Source organism: Chenopodium album, chromosome 5 (genome assembly GCF_948465745.1).
Source record: "Chenopodium album chromosome 5, dcCheAlbu1.1, whole genome shotgun sequence".
NCBI lineage: Eukaryota > Viridiplantae > Streptophyta > Magnoliopsida > Caryophyllales > Amaranthaceae > Chenopodium > Chenopodium album.
This window is the reverse complement of record NC_137838.1, coordinates 60,764,820-60,785,891: the sequence shown is the minus strand read 5'-3', so window position 1 is coordinate 60,785,891 and position 21,072 is coordinate 60,764,820. Positions and strand designations below refer to the sequence as shown.

At 40.0% G+C, this 21,072-nt stretch overlaps 1 non-coding gene across 1 annotated transcript; it reads left to right on the top strand.

Annotated features, from left to right (window-relative positions):
* Nucleotides 1–18,620: 18,620 nt before the first annotated feature.
* On the top strand, nt 18,621–18,727 carry LOC145633371 (small nucleolar RNA R71). Its single transcript, XR_014112701.1, has one exon. It is a non-coding gene; the product is annotated as a small nucleolar RNA R71 (small nucleolar RNA).
* Nucleotides 18,728–21,072: the final 2,345 nt, after the last annotated feature.

Here is a 21,072-nt window from a genome sequence, read left to right as displayed (position 1 = left end):
CAATACTCGCAGTAAGATTTTGTACTACCCATCTAGGAAGACTTGACCAATACTCCATCTAACGAAATATTCGCTCGGGTTTAAAAATCACATCTTTAGGGGCATCACAATCTTGCGGAGGAATAACTTGTTTCATCCCGTTTTGTCTCATTACCCTGCAAGGAAAAATATAAGTAGTACTAGATAGGCCTAAAAGCCTAATGTAAGGGCAATTGAGACTATTACCAATCATACTATTTATGTTCTACCAAGGAATCACAAAACGTATGTTAGGAACCCCATGAAAGAAAAATGAGTCCATTCCTCTTTGTTCTTATGCTTATAAAGGATTCGACGTCCAGGGAATGTCCTTACTCCATTAGCCTCAAGGTTTTGTGGCTGATCAACAAATTGCAAGCGCTTCATGAGCCAAATCTGAAAAAAAACGAAAAAAAAAATCAGTTTACGATTTTTTACACAACCAGGTGGGGTACGCAAAAAAACCAGTTGCGCGCGCCATCCGCGCGTAGCGAATAAGATTGCGCTGGTCATGCCAGCGCAACTTTGTAACTTGCGCTGATAAACGCTGAAAAAAAACGTACGTGTAATAGGAGTGGACTTCCCGTGAAACTGTTTTCGTTAGGGTCTCCTCTAAGGCGATTCAAACATAGAACGGTTTCCGCCAAAGCCAAAGGAGCTGGTGAATGACATCTCTCTATTTGCTCTACTATGGACACCATGGAATAATCTCCGTATTCTTTTCCTGTCCTAAGTAAAAAATTAACAACAAGACAATAACATAAAGCATGAATTTTAAAGCGTTGTTTAGTCATGTTGTCACGAGGGGCGATGAAATGTTCAATAAATTGAATCAAATTCACCCCTTCTTCAGTTCCAATATTGGTCATATAAATGTTAGACAAGCCAAATTTTTTTTGGAATATAGGTTTGGGATTCGACAAGGAAGGCGAACAAGTCACTGGGAGAGTATTTGTAGGGAAACCTAGAAAGGCATCAAACTCACCGGGTAGGGGGACAATTTCGTCCCCTTTAAACAAGAAAAGATGGTGGTCAGAGTCCCAATGGTTGGCTGCGGCATGAAGAAAATCAAAGTTAACCATTAGTTGCATATAATTCAATAGAGGGTCTAGGTGGTAAATGTTGAAAGCTAGTTTGTCCTCGGTTGAAAGGGAAGTGACCCATTGCGTCAATCGTTGTTCAAAGGTCTTCACCATTGTAAAAAAAAAAAAGAGAGAGAATGAGAATTTAGAGAGATTAATTCTTTTTAGTTTCTTATATTACTAAGCGAATGAATGGGAGATGATCAAAAGCCTACACGAAACCATGCTTAAATAGACCCAAGAGGGGCAAATTTTCGGCAAATTCGGCTTAAAGGAAGGTTCACCAACAGGTGGCGCGCGCAACTCATGAGTTGCGCGCGACGTCCGCGCGCAATTAATTCACATGCGCGCGACAGCCGTGCGCAACTCACGCAGTTGCGCGCATCTCCCCTGTCGCAGCATGTGAGTTGGATTTATTTCCGTATTTTGGCTCACATAATGACGGAATCTTCACAAAATCTTAAGACGAATCATACGCTTGCCTTTTTACCCTTTGTGTCCCTTTTCTTGCCTACATTCTTATTTTCTTTTTATATATTATTATTTTCTTACTTTCTTATTTTCCTACTTCCTTATTTTCTTTTTTATTATTTTCTTTTTATTCTTTTTTCTTCTTTTTTGTTTTCTTTTCGCCTTCTTTTTTCGAGTTTTGTTTATTTATTTGAGGGGGGGTAAGTCAGGAACCCTTTCCCTCCCTCGAAATTTGTCATATGTACAACAATGCATAAAAAATATATATACATCTGTTTCCTAAAATAAATAACAATGTGTACAAAAGGAATCAGGGTGCTCGGCGACTACTAGATGGTCGCTGCACATCCTGCAAAATCCAAAACGAAGATTAATACATGAAATGTAATAACTTCGTTGAAAAGAAAAGAAATAAAACTCACCGCGATCATCCGATGATCACGGCATGTTAAAGTCACGAGGGCTCTCCGATAAGCAGTTCGGAAAGCACGTAAAGTCCTCACCATGCCGTTCACAGTTTCCCGCTGAACCTGTTCCAAGAATACAAGGACATTTAGTAATCAAATGTATATGAAACAAAAAATAAATAGAAAGGTTTAAGTACATATACACAAAAGACATACCGACTCAACCGTCTCAGGTACAAACGGTATCCCCTCATCATCCTCCGCTGCTAGAAGGGTCTCACGAATTACTGATCCGACAACATCGGTATACGTGATCTCCGCTATAGGAGGCAACCAACAACCTAGCTCGACCCGCAAAAATATATATGACAACAAACGATAAAAGAGTCAAAGTTCCGAAAAATAAATAGAAACAAGGAAAAAAGAGAGTTAGAGTACTAACCGGAATAAAAGGCGGAAAATAAGTTAGCATGGATGCTATAAAAGCCTGATAAGAAATCTCCAACAGCACCAGCATCTCCGCTGGATAACCAAGGATCGCCTGAGCTCGATCCTAGGTAGACAGTCCGGACGTAACATCCAGATTGGAGGATCTGCAGGAACCAAAGGCTCCTCGGACGAAACCTGCTAGAGAACACGCTCGCCTAAAAATCAAGCGTCTGTCCTCTAGAGCACCCGAGAGTCCCGGATAGAGGGCCTGGAAATGGCAACGAACCATGGAAGACCGGATAGCCTCAAGGACTCCAAAGATCAAACTCCAAGGACGGAGATCGATATATAAAACACAACCATATGAAAAATCGTCAGAAAATAAATAAAATCAAAGAATACACATGTAGTTGGAATACTTACCGACGCATAAGTCGCCGAAAGGATCCTCTGGCGAAAGTCGCCGGCAGAAGTGGCTCGTCTCTTCTTAATCGCGACCAATCGATGGCCGATAGGAAAACGAGCAGCCCCAAGCACCCTGGGGGCTAAGAAAGGCAGGTACGAGTATCCCCAAGCCTGAAACCGAGAAAAGATAAGCCTAGAGGAAAAAGAAAAAAAGCAAAAGTAATAAACGAAAGAAGCTTAAAAACACGTACCTCAAGGATACGACCATGCCACGTAAGGGAGATCCGAGGCACCTCATTAGCTACCGCGGAATCCATCACCCGGGTCGCCTTGCCTATTGCTGTAAACATATGAGCATACGCCACCTCCGCCCAACTCAGGTCACCGACTTGCCCCAAATCACTGCGGAAATTAAGTAACCCAATGGCTAAACGCTCTCCTCAATCACTCAAGATATTGACGGAAAGAACGTGAGCAATGTATATACAAGCCGGTTGCTCAAGTGTACACTGTCGATTAAGCTCGTCAGCCGACAACTCGTCGACAAGAACCGAGTACGGACAAGACTGCGCGTACACGTGAAGGGCCGACACAAGACGGTCCCCCACGAGGTCGCGCAGTCTCTCGTCTGACCCCTTAACGAACTCTATGACTATGGGATCGCCTCCGAAACCGTCATCTCTCCCCATGGAAAGTGAAAAGTGTTGGTGGAATCCCACCAAAACTCCAGCAATCCACGGAGGAAAGCTGATGATGCAGGCTGACTCGATAAATCTCGAAGAGCCGCCAGCTAGGAGTCAATCCCGAAAAGTGCTACAATCTCTTTTGCCACCTCGGGAAAACTATCAAAACGGGCTCGCAGGTCATTAGAGCCGTATAAACGCATGCTAGGCTCACTCTAAATAAAAGAATAAAAATAAAAAATGGTTGTGGTTTAGAAAGGAAAAACAAAGGAAAAGAGAAAAAAACTAAGGCGCAAAAAAACTCACGATGTCGCGCCACCCTCTGATCGAAACATGATGGTTTGGGTCCCACTTAAGGACCCTAGGGTCCCAGTTGGGAGGAGCCTCCCAAACCACATCCTCCTAGCGACGTCGATCTGCCACGACGCGTCGCTCTCGAACCTCTTCTCGAGGATGGGCCACCCTCTTCCAAAGGCGAACTGCCTCGTCCGGACCACCGAGAATCTCCTCAGCATCAACAAATGGAGGCGAGTCCATGCTATGATGGATAAAGTTTCTTTAATTAGTTTACTTTATTTCCTAAACTAAACTAATATATATATTCTAGACCCATTTCGGCAGCATAACGGCTGCCGATAGGGCAAAACACAAAAATCGAATGCCACCCATACTTGGGGGCTACGATACCTGCAGTTAAACTCAGTAAATGGGGGCTTCTAACACCCACAAAAGCCATCCTATACCAGTTTCAACTAAGTATTCAAGAGATTGTATTTAAAAAAATCTTAAAGAATCAACTAATTCTAGACGAATAACAGTAATATAAACATGGTTATCGTCTACCAAACAATTTTGAAGTTTGAACATGGCAAGAATAAGCTAAGAGTATGGTTCGCGCCATTTTCCAACAATTCAAAATTCGTGAAAATGAATTATGAAAGTAATATTGAATCCATCATTATAATCTACTTCATAATCAGCAATTATAACCAAAATGGGCAAGAAAAAGCAATAAAATCAAGCAAAATTCGAAGAAAAAGAGCAAGAATGAAGTTGAACAAAGAAATGCTCATACAAGGTTCAATACATAACAATTTTTTATGAAATTTGTTGCAAAACACTCCTTAAACATAGCATAACAACATGGAACAAACAATTTAAAAAATAATGGACCGAATGGAAAACCCCTAAATTCGAAATTTAGGGTTAAATGGTTCGAAAATCGTCCCAATTAAGCCTAAATCAATCGAAATCAACAAAAAACTTACATTGGATTACGACAAATATGAATTAAGGATGAAATTTGCTTCCTTTAGCTCCGAAAATCGCAAAAATTCGAGCTTCCTAGAGAAAGAAAGGGGCGAAGATAGCGAAGGAAGGAGAAAGAAAGAGTGAAATGAAAATCGCGCTCAGTGATTTCATTTTACTGACATAAATGTCGCGCGCAACTGAATTTGTTGCGCGTGACATACCAGCGCAACTCAGAACGATACGCGCGCTTGGAAAGCGCGACCCACTGAGTTGCGCGCGGATACTGGTCACTAAATGACCGAAATCTTGATTTTGATCTGTTTGATCATGTTTTAACGGTTTTTGCTTGTTATTAGATGTAATGGCGCGCAAATTATCAAAATCTTTTTAAATTGCTTTGCATATTGTAGTTTGTTTTCTTCTTTGTTAGTTTTTTGCATCATTCCTGCATGCACACCGTGCTTTGTGCCTTCCCCAACCATACGTTTTGAACGTTTTTCGTAAGAGTGCCTTAAGACATTCCATGGTGGTGCTTTACGTAAAAGCACCCATAGACAGGTTTGTCATTTTACTGTACTAACGTTATAAATGTCCAGGTTTTCTTATTTTTTAACGTCCGAAGCAAAAAGGAAGGCGTTTTCATGCAGCGTAAAAATGCAAATGGCGTATCGTACGACGCAAGATTGTATAGCATAGGTGTTGCGTAAAATTTCACTTCAGCCCAAGCTTTGCGAGATCTACCTCTCGTGACTAAAAGGTAAAGAATTACTGTAGGCGTTATCTCACGAGTCGACAGGCGCGCTGAACCATCAGGAATAGGCACTTCTTGAATGGGAGCAAATACGGTAGTTCGTGCGCTTACTAACTTACCGGACAGTTAGGGTGTCAAAATCATCCCCTGTATAAAGAAGCGACGAGACGATGTTGCGCCTATGTAGTCACATGACCCGAGTCCTGAGACACGTGTACTCATATTGTGGACAAAACTGCTGAGAGAGTTGTTGGTTGTCTTCCCTCTCACTGGATTTTGATATATGCCCCCAGTCTTGAGACATGTATTTCTATCTTGTGGACATCCGGCTCGAATACCGGACCATTTCGGCTCTAATGCCGAAAAATCCTTTTCTTTTTTTTTTTTTAACTTTGTTAAAGTCAGGCTAAAGTTTTAATGACATATCGAGGTACTTTAGACCAACGATGACACGATTGAGAGGAAATCTTCCCCTTTTATCCTTTTAAAACCGATCTCTTCTCATGACTTGACATCACCCAAAACACCTTTACTTGTAAAAGCGTTCTACAATTGTAAAGGATCAATCTAGATTCTTTAGCGCGTTAAGACTAGAAAAACTTTTTCTAGCCTTAATAGCTACTTGTTTCAAACACTTAGTAAACCAAGGATTGTCTCGACATCCTTAAAACATTACTGAAAGATTCTCTATCCTTAGAGAACTTTGCAGAATGAGTCTCGAATTTATTTCCTTGACTACTTTGATCATCGTCTATTCTAGACTCGATCAAAGGGGGGGCTAACTGTAGACATCTACTTTTGGCATCCTGTTCCGACAGGAAGTGCAATGACGATAAATAAAACCATCTTCGTGTTGGATCAAAGTGAAGAATACTTATGGAGAACTAGTTAAACCACAAAACACAAAAGACTAGCCCAAATTAAAGATAAAAGCCAAAAAAAAAGGTCTAATTAACTAAACCCGATCATAATTAGCTTAAGCCCGTGCTTAAAACCCAATAATGACGGATTTTGGAGCGCCTAGGTTAAATCTTAGTGCTGCCGCAGAAAAAGCCGCTCGCATCTCAAACAGTCGCGCTGGGATGCCGCGCGCAACTAATTCAGTTGCGCGCGACACCCAGCGCAACCTCCAGAGTTACGCTGCGGAAGATTCAGAATTATACTGAAAATATAAAATCAAATCTTACCATAAAGTCGCGCGCAAGACAATTAGTTGCGCTGCCCATAGCAGAGCAACCTAATCACTTGCGTTGGGATGCCTCACACAACTCATCCTGTCACGCACGACACCTGCTGCGGTAGAATGCTCGAAACCCTAAACCTAATCATTCCCTATAAATAAGAGCTTAAGCCGAGGCTTAAATAGACAGAAAATAACCTAAACCTCTGGCGAAATACTTGTGAATTTGTGCAACCTAGCCCCCTCTTGTCCTAAACACTCACCCCTTTTGATATTTTGTTACTACGGTGGAGGTTCCCCAACAAGAAGGGGTCCATAAGTATTCTAAACGGAATTCTAGCAAAGAGAAGTGGTAAATTCCCGAGTACTTAGTTAAATCACATTTATTTTCTTATTTAAAAGAACCTTAATTAATCGGATTTTTCACCATATACCATTGAGTTTAAGCTTAATTCAACATATACCATCGAAAACTTTCTAATACACCATATACCATTCAGTTTAACAACAATGTCACAACATGCCATTAATGACTAATGGACGTTAACACCGTTAGTCATTAAGGCTAGTAATGCCATGTGGCAACATATAATTAATTCCCCTGTTAAAATATTTAATTTTAGAATTATTTAATTGATTTTTAAAAAATTTAAAACCAACACCCAGCCACCCACGTCCTCCCAGCCTGCCACTGCCCATCGGCGGAATCCGACCAGAACCTCACGCCAGCCTTAACTCTGACCAAAACCTCCCACGCTGGCCCAAAATCCGACCGGAACCCTCGATGGTGCTGCTCCTCTTCCCTTGAACCACCATGTCTCACTGCCTCCCTCGACCAAAACCCCTATCTCTCTCGAAAACACTCCCCTAACCACGGGCCGACACCCAAACCCTTCTCCTGCGTGTTGGCTAACTGAATTTGCCTCTCCCGATGCCATCTTCACCTCACTAAAGCACCACGTACACGCCGAAACCCCAAAACCAGAATCTAGGTTTTCAATTTTGGTGTTTAAGGTTTTAGGGCAATTTAGGCGGCGGCGACATGTGAGAGAGGGTTTGTGCTGCCGGTGAAGGTGGTGGCTGGAGAATTCTTCTACGATGGTGGCTGGGGAATTAGGATAAAGTGGTGGGTTGGTGGTTGCAATCGGGAGGGAGAGGGGAATTCACCTAAGGTGGTAGCTGGGAATTCGAGAAGGAGAGGTGTTTTGGCTTTAAATTTTCGCCAGCGGGACGGGGGGATGCCTGTCAACCGGGAAGTGGACCTGGTGGCCAGCCGGGGGTGGGGGTTAGAGATGGACTGGGGGCGGCAGTGGCTGAGTTGGTGGTGTTTTTTTTTTAATAATTTTTCCAAAATTAATTAATTAACTAAATAATATTAATAAGAAACAATTACAAGCAGGCATGTGGCACAATTAATCTTAAGGACTAACTGAGTTAACGGAAAGGGCATGTTGTGACATTATTGTTAAACTAAATGGTATATGGTGTATTAGAAAGTTTTTGATGGTATATGGTGAATTAAGCTTAAACTCAGTGGTATATGGTGAAAAATCCGTTAAATAATTAATTAGTGTTGTTTGATCACCTTTAAAATAATTAATTAATCAATTCCACATAGTATCTTGCGTTAAATAAAGATTAGAATTGAATTAAATAATTGTTGGTTGATTATTTAAGCCAAGGCGAATATTGTTTGTTTTCTTGTCCTTTTCACGAATTTGATTAAATAAGAATAATGACATTACGATGTAAATCCTACGTGAATTAATATGTGTAAATAAAATCAACTAACATAGTTTTAGGTATTGCGTTGCATATATTGTTTAGTGATGAAATTGTAAAAAAAGGAAGAGCTAGTAGAGGCCGCACTAGGGCTAGGATAACGATTCCCCTCTAAAAGGAACGTTATTTTAGTACCCTCGCTCCCGAACTCATTTCTGGTTTATAGACTAATTTGGGCATGGGTAAACTTATGATTCGTGCTAATTATTCCATGAACTCCACATGGAAGAAAGGCATGAACGAGGTTTATTAGTTTTCCTTAAACTCATTGGCGACTCCCTACTTGGTTTTTTTTACAACAAACGTAATGATAGAATCAATTCTAATTCAAGGTCCCCCAAACAGTTAGGAATTAAAATCCTACTACACCCTAACACGTGTAAAGTCCTAGGCTTTAAAGGGTCATGGGCATTTAAGGAGAGGACCCCTTACGATGGGAACCCCCTCCTTACATCAATTAATTAAGCAAATCCCTTTAGTCATTGGTTAGTTTATCAAGGCTTATTTACAAACACAAGTCAAACCAAACGGTTAGTTTAGTCACGTAATAAGTATGCACAAGTAAGAGATGCACAAGTAGTCAAGTAGTCACAACATGATGCAATGAGTTTGCAACCTAACCATGGCTCTAGTTCTCTAAAGTTCGATATATGGGTTAGTCAAAGAGGGTCCATGGTTATGAGTCTGTATGCACCGCGCGGAAGTCTTACCTTTGGAAGGGTTGGCGCGTGTGGATGGGACCCCCCGAGTTAAACTCGCTTCCATGGTTAGGTGAATTCAACATTCTCGGATGTACCCTTTGTTGCTCAGAGCGTTCAATCAGGTAGATGGAGCATGAATTCCCAGAGGGTTATGTCCATATGTAGAACACATATTATGGGTTTCAGAGCCTAAAAAACGGTGCCTCGGGTTGGTGGAGGACAGTCTTCGCTAGGGTGAAGGAAGTGAAAAACCTCTTTCACTGAGAAAAACTCAATCAGGAAGTAGAATCGAGCCAACAGTGCAATAATTGGTCGAAACAAGAACGCATATTTCTGGCTCGGTATTGGAAGAAAGCAGCGCCAACCAACAGGGACTGTCACCAGGATATGAGCCCTGTCGTCAGGCGAAAGAATTGTCGCTCGGCAACAGGGCCATATCTTCGGCGACAGGCTCTGTTTTCTAGACGCTAGTTCCTACATACCTCAGCAGCTATCTGTGTTCTTAAAATTTTCCAGTTTTCGCAGTATATTTCTATTCTAGTTGTGAAAGATATTCCTCAAATTTCCTACGTGGGAAAATCTTATGTTTTTGACTCATTACAGATGGTCTTTCCAATAAGAACCTTTTTTTTATGTATATGACAATAATGTTAATCAAAATTACGCACAAGAAATACTTAGAACTTTTTAAGTCTCATCCACTCATTCTAAATCATTGTCGAAATAAATTTCAGGAATTAAAATAGAAATCCTCCCCAGTGGAGTCGCCAAAAGCTGTAGGGAATATTTCAAGCATTATCCCAAACTTGAACCTCACTGTGATCATACACTTAAGCATGGTGGCGTCAAAAGGGAAGGAAGCTAGAGCAAAAAGTCGCCAACAAATTTTAGGAACTTGTAAACCGTGCACAGGGTGAAGGTTACACCCCTTAACGATCCAGGAGATCGTTAACTCCAATAGGTCTGGAACCAAGACTGGAAGTTCGGGGATGAAGGTACAAATCCAACCTAAAAGAGATTGAACCTGCCCTAATAATAGGCCTCTACTTTATTTTTCTCGTATTCATGTGCGCTTTCTATTTAACATGCAATCAATAGGTTTACCCTAAACCAGTTTAATCTGTGTTGGTTGAATATTAATGCACAAATAAAACTATTATTGGTGATCACTTGAATTATAAGTATATTAACCCTAAACAAGATTATTAATTATCTTATTAAGCGTGATTACAAGTACCAATTCCTTTTAAACATGCATAAAAGGCGTGATCAAGCAATAACTAATAATAAACATCAAGCAACATAATAATAATAAAAATAATAATAATAATAATAATAATAATAATAATAATAATAATAATAATAATAATAATAATAATAATAATAATAATAATAATAATAATAATAATAATAATTATTATTATTATTATTATTATTATTATTATTATTATTATTATTATTATTATTATTATTATTATTATTATCTTATTAGGTTGACATTGGGTTGGCTGGAGGGAACGACGAGGCCCTCAGACCTGCGGATGTGTTACTTTATTCATGGGATCGTGGTCGCGATGTGACAGGGTAAAGTCGTATCCCCTAATCAAAAATAATTTCTAAGTCCTCTAACTAAAGTAGACAGGGAAGTAGGGTCGATCTCCACAGGGAAACAAGTCTTTTTACTCCTAATTAATTATTATAATCTAAATTATTTAAGTAACCAATATTTATAATTGAGTATGAAACTAAACTACAAAGAATAGGAATAGGGAGAAAACAATATATAAAAGGATCTAGGGCATAGGTTCACCAATAAATAATACTCCAGGGTAAAACATAGTAATCAATCATTGACATTGCATAAATAACATGATTAACAGGCTCTCGCAATTTATTAATCAACATAGATCTAACAGGCTCTCGCAATTTATTAGATCTAAATTCTTATTGAAAATAGCCTTTGATATCAAATTAACATCTGCTCGATTCATCAATTTAATATTGCTATACTTTTACAAGCCGCAATTGTAAAACATTAAAACAATCCAATAAGAAATTATCATGCAATACCAATAATCAATAATAGTCAATCATCAATGCATCAATTAACCAGATTGTAAAGGGCTCTCGCTACGTATTACAATCACACAATTAATTTACCGGTATTAAATCTCATCTCTCGAATCTTGACTTAACCATTTATAAATTAACTTGCTTATTAAAACTAGACCTAAACATTAATTCTCATCTCTCGATTCTTGAATCAATGTTGTCAAACACATGCATAAAAGATAGGCCTAATCTAGTCACAGAGCATTAATTCAATCAATAGGAAATTAATCTAGCATTGATAATCAACAACAATAATTTACCCCTTCATATTATTTATTAGATCCCCATAAACCCTAGAAATTAAACTACTCACACATATTAGAAACTAAACTAATCAAAGTAATAAAATAAATCATGATGAAAGGAATAAAAATAAATAAGATTAAAGGAATAGAAATCGTTACCAAAATAATCTGGAATTAATGAAAAAGAATTAAGAACAAGGGTTTAGAGAGAGTTTAAGAGAGAGAAGTCTAAGTAGAGAGAGAAAGTCTAAGAAAGAAGATCTAAGAGAAGAAGTTGATAAGTGAATTAATCGTCCTAAAAACGTACTTAAAACAAAACTAAAACAACTCCTAATTAGAAACTAATTGCTCGACAAAAGAGCCTTTCCAGAAACACGCACCCGATCGGGCTAGAGGCCGCCCGATCGGGCGCGCCTTTTTTCTCGCACTGCTCTTCTCACTGCCGCGCCCGATCGAGCTAGCAGCTCACCCGATCGGGCGCGCCTTTGGCCACGCACCAGCACACATCTTGCGCGCCTTGCCCGATCGAGCTAAGCTGCCCGATCGGGCCCTTGCTTCACCTCGAGGCTCGGAGCTTCGATTGGGCTTATTTGTTCGGCCCAGTCCGGATATCCACTTAGGGTATTGATCACTCGGTCCATATACCTCGGTATCCCGATTACCAAGCCCTTAATCACCGGCTCTCACCGGTCTTGGGCTCCAAAAGTGGTCGTGTTTCTCCAATGCTCGTGATTGCTCCAAAATATCTCGGGAAAATACTCCAAAAGCATAAATCCCTGCAAAAGTCAACCAAATCTACGAAAACACTGGAAAACACCGATTAGTAATAAAAGTGGCTCTAAAGAGCCAAAAACACTACTAATTATGACCAAAGGACGGGGGTAAAATACCATATAAAATGGACACATCAAACTCCCCCAAGCCAAACCTTTGCTTGTCCCTAAGCAAAGATCTCATCAATGAATCAATAAATATGCTTCACCCCAAAAGTACAAATCAAGCACACACGATCCAGGGTAAATCAAATAAACATGCTTCAAAGTCAATCAATCAAATCCATCCAATTACCTTTCCTCCCTAACAATTGTCAAATAGAGCAAACCACAAGAGCATATAGAATTCAAGACTAGTGCTCACACACTCAACTCTCATTTTTGTGGCGAGTAAAAGATGTACTCGATCGCTCTCCAACCACCCCTTTAATGTGAACAATGCCCTCCCAACTCACACTCTCGTGTGAATAAAAACAACATACACTCAATCCTACTAGTCGACTCGAAATATGTCAAATCATAACTTGCATTGATAAGCAACACTTTCACATTCATACAATTCTATGCACAAAGGTCGGAAGGTCTTTAAAGCTTGTAATGTAAGGCTAAGGAAAAGGGTAGGATAAATTTGGGAATAAGTGAGAGAAAAGCTATGCTTAAAGGAGCCATATCCTAATAAACCCCATGATCAAAATAATGATGATCATACACATCTCCAACATAACCAACTCCACCACAACCAAATAAACTCCAATCATAATAAATAATCCCAACACTTACAATTTCACTCATAAGATATAATAATGGAGTAATAGAGTGAATAAACAAACTTTATTTTCCAAACTTGAATTTTTTTTCTTAATGAAGCTCTCTTTTTTTTTTCTTTGATCAACCTCCAAATAGAACATTTGGAACATTTTTTATCTTTCGAAGTTCACTTATTTTTCTTCACATTTTTTTTCTTTGAACTTCTATTTTTTTCTTTTTTCATAGTATCATGCTTTATTTTTTCAAGAAAATATAACTCTCATAATCATAAAAAATAAACATGAATAACAACAAAACAACCTCTCAAAAGCCCACCCAAATTGTGCAAATAATAAATACACTACAAACTCCCTCGCCTCACTCACTAATAGCTCCCCCAAGCCAAGCTTGGGACTAGTAACCAATGGGGAAAAATAGGCTTGTAATGTGGCTAATAAACAACAAAAAGGTCAGGGCAACAACATGGGTAGCAAGAAGGGAACAAATGTATCTACAATGTCTGAAGGCTACCTAAAAGAACAAATGCCTTCGTCCTCCACAATGTGCATAATAATGAATCATATAAACATTACTAATAGTTGCAAACCAATACTCAAATTCATTGACATACCAGGAACTATGGAACTATCACACATTCCTTACCAAATCAACTAGTCAAGCACTATATTCACAAGTAGTTGGGCAAAATTGACGCATGTTAAGGTTTCAAGGTAATCAAACATCAAATCATGATCAACTAATCCACAATGCCTATCATCAAATACCAGGAATCAAAAAAAATTTTCTCAAGTAAGGGGCACAGGGAAGCATAATTTACAATTCATTGGAACGTATTTTTGAATGTTTTTTTATTTTTTTTTTAATTTTTTTGTATTTTTCATATATAAGAAAGCAATAAAAACTACTCTAGGAAAGCAAATAACTACACTAGAAAGCAAGTAAATAGAGAGAAAGGAAAGAGAGTTACCAAGCGAAAGATTATCCCCCCAAGCCAAATCAAGCAATGCCCTCATTGACTTGGGAGTGTAACCTACTCCTCGTCCTCATCCATCCTCGAATAGCCGCCACCACCATGGCTAGGACCGGCCCCTCCATGGCTCGAACCACCACCTCCATAACCCGAACTACCTGCAAAATAGTTAGGGTCTACATCCCCCCCAAGCCCACCAAAAGGAGCATCGGTCCCATATCCATGGACCGATGAATAGTCCACATAGGTATCGTAGGCACTTGGGTCCGTGTATCCCCCCTGGGGATATTGGAACCAATCGGGGACAAGTGATTCGGGGGGAATAGCCCCCCGACGAGCATAATCATCATACATGGAGTATAAACCCCGCCCTAAGTTTCTTTCCACAACCCCAACCCTAGCATCTAGGGCTCCTACCCTAGTGTCCAAATTCCTAACCATACCCTCCATCCTCCCTTGCCCACTCTCTATCCGATCCAATTGGCTTCTAAAAGCCGAAAAGTCATATGGGGCGTTAGGGTCGATGTTGTAGTTGGTTGAGAAAGTGGGAATGTTATATGTGTAGTGTTGGGGTGATGGTTGGTGGAAGTGTTGTGGTGGTGAGGGAGATGCTTGGTGGTGTACTTGGGCCTCCCCTTGGTCTCCTAATTCAAAGGTATAAGAGGGAAGACCCTTGTCAAATTTAGTCAAGGTCGGGTTAGGCAAGGTGAAAGCGTTGTCTCTTCTACCCGACTCCCTATGAATCACCCACCAAGTCTCACCCCCTATCACATTTATCCAATTAAGGCCTCCTAAGTAGGGTGCGTCCATTAAGGTTGGTCCGTCTACCTTACCATCACCGCTAGGGGTCCAACTAAGGTATTTGACCGCTATGTGGGTTACTAACCCACCAAAGTAAATTGGGACCCTAGACCTACCCGATTCGGCCGCATTGGCCACCCTTTGGAAGTGTTGGGCATTCCAAGAAACTATGTTAAGCTTGTCACTCCTAGGAATCATATATGACCCTAATAGTTCTAGTTCATCCCTCCTCACATTTGCCGGTTCATGCCTCCCAAAGATGGTAAGGCCAACAAACCGTTGCCAAAGTTTTGGCACGGGATGTTGAATCCAAGTGCCCTTGGCATGTTGGAGGTTCAAGTTAGGATTTCCCGTTAGAGCACGGTAGACAAAAGTAATGCTGTCTTGGGGTGGTTTAATTGGTCTATCGGCTTTCAAATCAAACAATTTTCCAAAATCTTTCAAAGACAATCTAATATCATTATTAAACAATCGAAATTGAACATGAGAGATTAAAGCATTTGATTTTATGACATTAAAACTAGAAATGAATTCTAAAGTCAAATAATCATAAGTATCATAGTGTAAATTGAACAAACCACTCATGCCAATTCCTTTGAACAATTTTTCAACATGTTTATCAATTCCTAGTCTAGAAAGCGTAGGATGATGAATAAAACGGGTAGGAATTACCTGCCGTGTGATGAGGTTGAGCATCCTTTGCCTTTGCTCTTGGGTGGTGATGACCACCCTCTCCCACCCCGGAATTTGCAACTCCGGGTCAATGCTGGGTGCTTGTTGCCTCGATCCTTCACCCCTTATAGTTCTAGACCTTTTGAAAGCCATTTTATGTGAAAGTAGTAGGAATTGAAGCTTTTTCTCTCTTAGGGTTTGAGAAGAAATTGAGAGAAAGTGTCGAAAATTTAGTGTAGATTGTAGAGGAAGATGAGAGGAGTTGGAAAATGTAAGAATTTTTTAGTTTGGATGGAAGAATTGGAGGAGATCTTGGATTGAAGTGTGAGTTGAAGGTTTGAAAATGGAGGTTTTAGAGAGATAAAGTGAAATGAGGAAGATGAGATAAGGAGAAAGTGAGGAAGGAAATAAGGGAAAAGAAAATAAAAGTGGGACGTCCTGATGGTGCGCCCGATCGGGCGAATGGGGAAATTTCCAGAATACAAGTTGCGCGCCCGATCGGGCGAGCTCCGCCCGATCGGGCGCGTACGCGAACAAAATTTTCGCCCTTTTCTCGCCCGACATTTCTTTCCTTCTCACTCGATTTTCCACAAAAATGCGCCCGATCGGGCAAGATTCGCCCGATCGGGCGAAATTAGCCACGAAATCAGCTCTGCTTGTGCGCTCGATCGAGCAGATTCGCCCGATCGGGCGAATTTTTCTCCGATTTTTGCCTCACTTGCGCGCCCGATCGGGCCCGTACCAAGCCCTGGAGTTTCTCCGATTTCGTTTCTTCTTCAAATTTTTCTAAGTCTTTTTATCTAGTCAAATTCATACCTGTACAACAACACTTAAGAATGGTAAAATATCACTCTCCTCACCTCTCTAAAATAAAAACAGAAGTAAGGAAAAGGAAAACTAATCTAGAAAGCATGAAATACGGGTTGCCTCCCGCAAAGCGCTGGTTTATCTAGGTCCCGCACGACCTTCTTACCAAGTACAATTCCTAGGACCCTTGGCCTAACGCTTGATCGGGTGGTTTCTCACCCGGTCTAGCAATGTTTAGGCTGCGATGCGGCTTCCTGACATAACCTGTGGGACGCCAAGTCGCCTTATCTGGTGGATCCTTCTTGACTTGGACTGGGGGATCTTCAATGCTATGCACTAAAAACCCTCCTTCGATCGAGTGTTGCTTCAAATTGTCATTGCGTTCAACACTTGCAACTCGATCTGGCGGAACACTTACCGTGGGCTTGATTCGCACAATTTGCTCGATCGGTTCCACTTGTTCATCCTCGAAACTAAGACCAACATTGTAAAGTGCTCTTTCTATTGCATCGACTTCCTTCTGCCATTTGTCTATCTCATCTAAAAAGGATGCAACATAAGATACCGCCTCCAAGGGATCTTTTTCAAGAGCTTGGGGCTTGTTAGAATAATTTACAACCACATTAACACTGAAACATTTCTCCTCAGTCATGGAGCTTTTGGGGGCATTATTCAGATTAAAAACCACTTTATCATCCCCTAATGATAGTGTTAGCTTACCACTTCTTACATCTATGACTGCTCCTGCAGTGTTAAGGAATGGTCTACCCAATATAATCGGGGTTTGCATATCCTCAGCCATATCAAGAACAACAAAATCTATAGGTATATAAAATTTACCTACTCGAACGGGGACATCCTCTAAAACACCTAAGGGGTATTTGAAAGAACGGTCGGCCATTTGCTGAGTTATATTGGTAGCTTTTAATTTACCCATATTCAACTTAGTACACACAGATAATGGCATGACGCTAACACTAGCACCCAAATCACATAATGCATTATCAATCAAGAGATTGCCAATATGACAAGGGATAGAAAAAATACCCGGATCTTTTAATTTAGCTGGAGACTTATTTTGAAGTACGACACTACACTCTGCAGTGAAAGCTACTGTCTCTACCTCACTAATAGACCTTTTTCTCGTCAAAATTTCTTTCATAAATTTTGCATATGAGGGGATTTGTGTGATCAATTCAGTAAAGGGAACTGTTACCTTCAAATCTTTTACCACCTCCAGGAACTTACCAAACTGCTTATCCAAGTTTGTCTTCAATTGACGATTGGGGAAAGGAAGTTTGATGATTGACTTTTGAGCATTCTTATTCTTGTCTGGAGTAGCCACCTTCTCTGGAGTTTTACCCTGCAATGTAGAATCAAATATGTTAGTATTATCCTTTAGCCCTGCAGGGCTATCAACTACATTGTTTGGTTTAATGGAATCAAGATTAGCATTATTTAATAAAATAGGTTCATCAACTCTGGGCATAGAGGGCCCTTCATAGTTTGAACCACTCCTTAGAGTAATTGCAAATGCTTGATCTATAGGCCTAGTCTGCTGTGCCGGCAGGGCTCTCTGATGGCGTGCTTGTAGAGTAGCGGAGAGTTGCGCAATTTGATTATCTACAATTTTATTATGCGCTAGAATTTGATCAATTGTTGCATCTCTGCTCTCCATGTGCTTTTGCATATTGACCAACATTGCTCTAATTTTCGCCAAAGAAGGGTCGGAAGGTGAGGGGGGTTGTTGTGGTTGATTCTTCTGGCTAGCGTTGGGATAATAATATTTCTGCTGCTGTTGCTGTGGCACCTATGGTTCTTGTGGTGGTGGATTTTGAACATTAGTGCTCTGGTAGGAAAGGTATGGATGATTTCGATACCCAGGATTGTAAGTGTTGGAGTATGGGTTATTCTGCCTATAGGCTTGGAAGGCATTAACTTGCTCCACGGAACTCCTGCAATCCTGCTCCCAATGACCTACAATACCACAATTTTCACAGAAAGCCTCATTAGAATTATTATTAATCGCAGAAACATTAGCTACATTAGCAGTGCTCAGATTATCTAATTTTTGGCAAATAGAGGTCAGTTGAGCTTGCAAAAAGGATACATAGTCGACACTATGTTTCCCCTTGTTAGCAAATCCTCTAGGATTCCCATATTGGGAATTGTGTATCGCCATATCTTCAATAACCTGACCTGCATCATCAACATTAAGATTCATAAATCTCCCACTAGCTGCAGAGTCTAAAATTATTCTAGAAGAATTTCCAATGCCGTTATAAAAGGCTTGGATTAACTGCCATTGGGCTAAATTATGGTGAGGGCATTCTCTTTGTAAGTCCTTGAACCTCTCCCAAGCCTCATATAAAGACTCATCGGCTTCTTGGGCAAAGTTCTGAATCACACTCCGTAGTACTGCTGTTCTCTCTGCAGGATAATACTTGTTATAGAAATTCAAAACAAGAGTTTCCCAGTCAGTTATACCAAGTGTAGCTCTATTTAAGCCATTAAACCACAATTTAGCTTTTCCAGTTAAAGAGAAGGGAAAGAGAATCTCCCTGATTTGGTCTTGAGTAACCCCGACTTGTCTGATGGTGTTGCAATATTGACAATAGTCGGCAATGTGAAGATTCGGGTCTTCACCCTTTGCTCCACTAAATTGCTTCCTCTCTATCATCGTTATAAATTGGGGTTTAATTTCAAATTGAACCCCATCAAGAGTCAGAGTAGGGGTGAGATGTGGAAAATCCGTAAGCTTTGGTTGTGAATAATCACTAAGCTTCTTTGGAGCCGCCATCTCTGATTCTGCGTCTGATGCTGTCTCTGAATTGCTAGAATCAGTTGGAGGATCGCGGTGATTATTGTTAGTATCACCAGAATCCGCCAGGATTTGCTTGTAGAAGTTTTTCTGTCTATGGAAGGAGCGTTCGATCTCAGGATCGAATGGGTTATAACCTGATCTGGAACACCTGGGCATAAACAAAAACTAGAAGCAAATATGAGATTTGTCTCGGAGAACTAACGCTCTCATAGACAAAAGAGAAATAATCTAGACTACAAAAACAATCAGAAATAAAAATAAAATCGTTTCCCCGGCAACGGCGCCAAAATTTGACAGGGTAAAGTCGTATCCCCTAATCAAAAATAATTCCTAAATCCTCTAACTAAAGTAGACAGGGAAGTAGGGTCGATCTCCACAGGGAAACAAGTCTTTTTACTCCTAGTTAATTATTATAATCTAAATTATTTAAGTAACCAATATTTATAATTGAGTATGAAACTAAACTACAAAGAATAGGAATAGGGAGAAAACAATATATAAAAGGATCTAGGGCATAGGCTCACCAATAAATAATACTCCAGGGTATAACATAGTAATCAATCATTGACATTGCATAAATAACATGATTAACAGGCTCTCGCAATTTATTAATCAACATAGATCTAACAGGCTCTCGCAATTTACTAGATCTAAATTCTTATTGAAAATAGCCTTTGATATCAAATTAACATCTGCTCGATTCATCAATTTAATATTGCTATACTTTTACAAGCCGCAATTGTAAAACATTAAAACAATCCAATAAGAAATTATCATGCAATACCAATAATCAATAATAGTCAATCATCAATGCATCAATTAACCAGATTGTAAAGGGCTCTCGCTACGTATTACAATCACACAATTAATTTACCGGTATTAAATCTCATCTCTCGAATCTTGACTTAACCATTTATAAATTAACTTGCTTATTAAAACTAGACCTAAACATTAATTCTCATCTCTCGATTCTTGAATCAATGTTGTCAAACTCATGCATAAAAGATAGGCCTAATCTAGTCACAGAGCATTAATTCAATCAATAGGAAATTAATCTAGCATTGATAATCAACAACAATAATTTACCCCTTCATATTATTTATTAGATCCCCATAAACCCTAGAAATTAAACTACTCACACTTATTAGAAACTAAACTAATCAAAGTAATAAAATAAATCATGATGAAAGGAATAAAAATAAATAAGATTAAAGGAATAGAAATCGTTACCAAAATAATATGGAATTAATGAAAAAGAATTAAGAACAAGGGTTTAGAGAGAGTTTAAGAGAGAGAAGTCTAAGTAGAGAGAGAAAGTCTAAGAAAGAAGATCTAAGAGAAGAAGTTGATAAGTGAATTAATCGTCCTAAAAACGTACTTAAAACAAAACTAAAACAACTCCTAATTAGAAACTAATTGCTCGACAAAAGAGCCTTTCCAGAAACACACGCCCGATCGGGCTAGAGGCCGCCCGATCGGGCGCGCCTTTTTTCTCGCACTGCTCTTCTCACTGCCGCGCCCGATCGAGCTAGCAGCTCACCCGATTGGGCGCGCCTTTGGCCACGCACCAGCACGCATCTTGCGCGTCTTGCCCGATCGGGCCCTTGCTTCACCTCGAGGCTCGGAGCTTCGATTGGGCTTATTTCTTCGGCCCAGTCCGGATATCCACTTAGGGTCTTGATCACTCGGTCCATATACCTCGGTATCCCGATTACCGAGCCCTTAATCACCGGCTCTCACCGGTCTTGGGCTCCAAAAGTGGTCGTGTTTCTCCAATGCTCGTGATTGCTCCAAAATATCTCGGGAAAATACTCCAAAAGCATGAATCCCTGCAAAAGTAAACCAAATCTACGAAAACACTGGAAAACACCGATTAGTAATAAAAGTGGCTCTAAAGAGCCAAAAGCACTACTAATTATGACTAAAGGACGGGGGTAAAA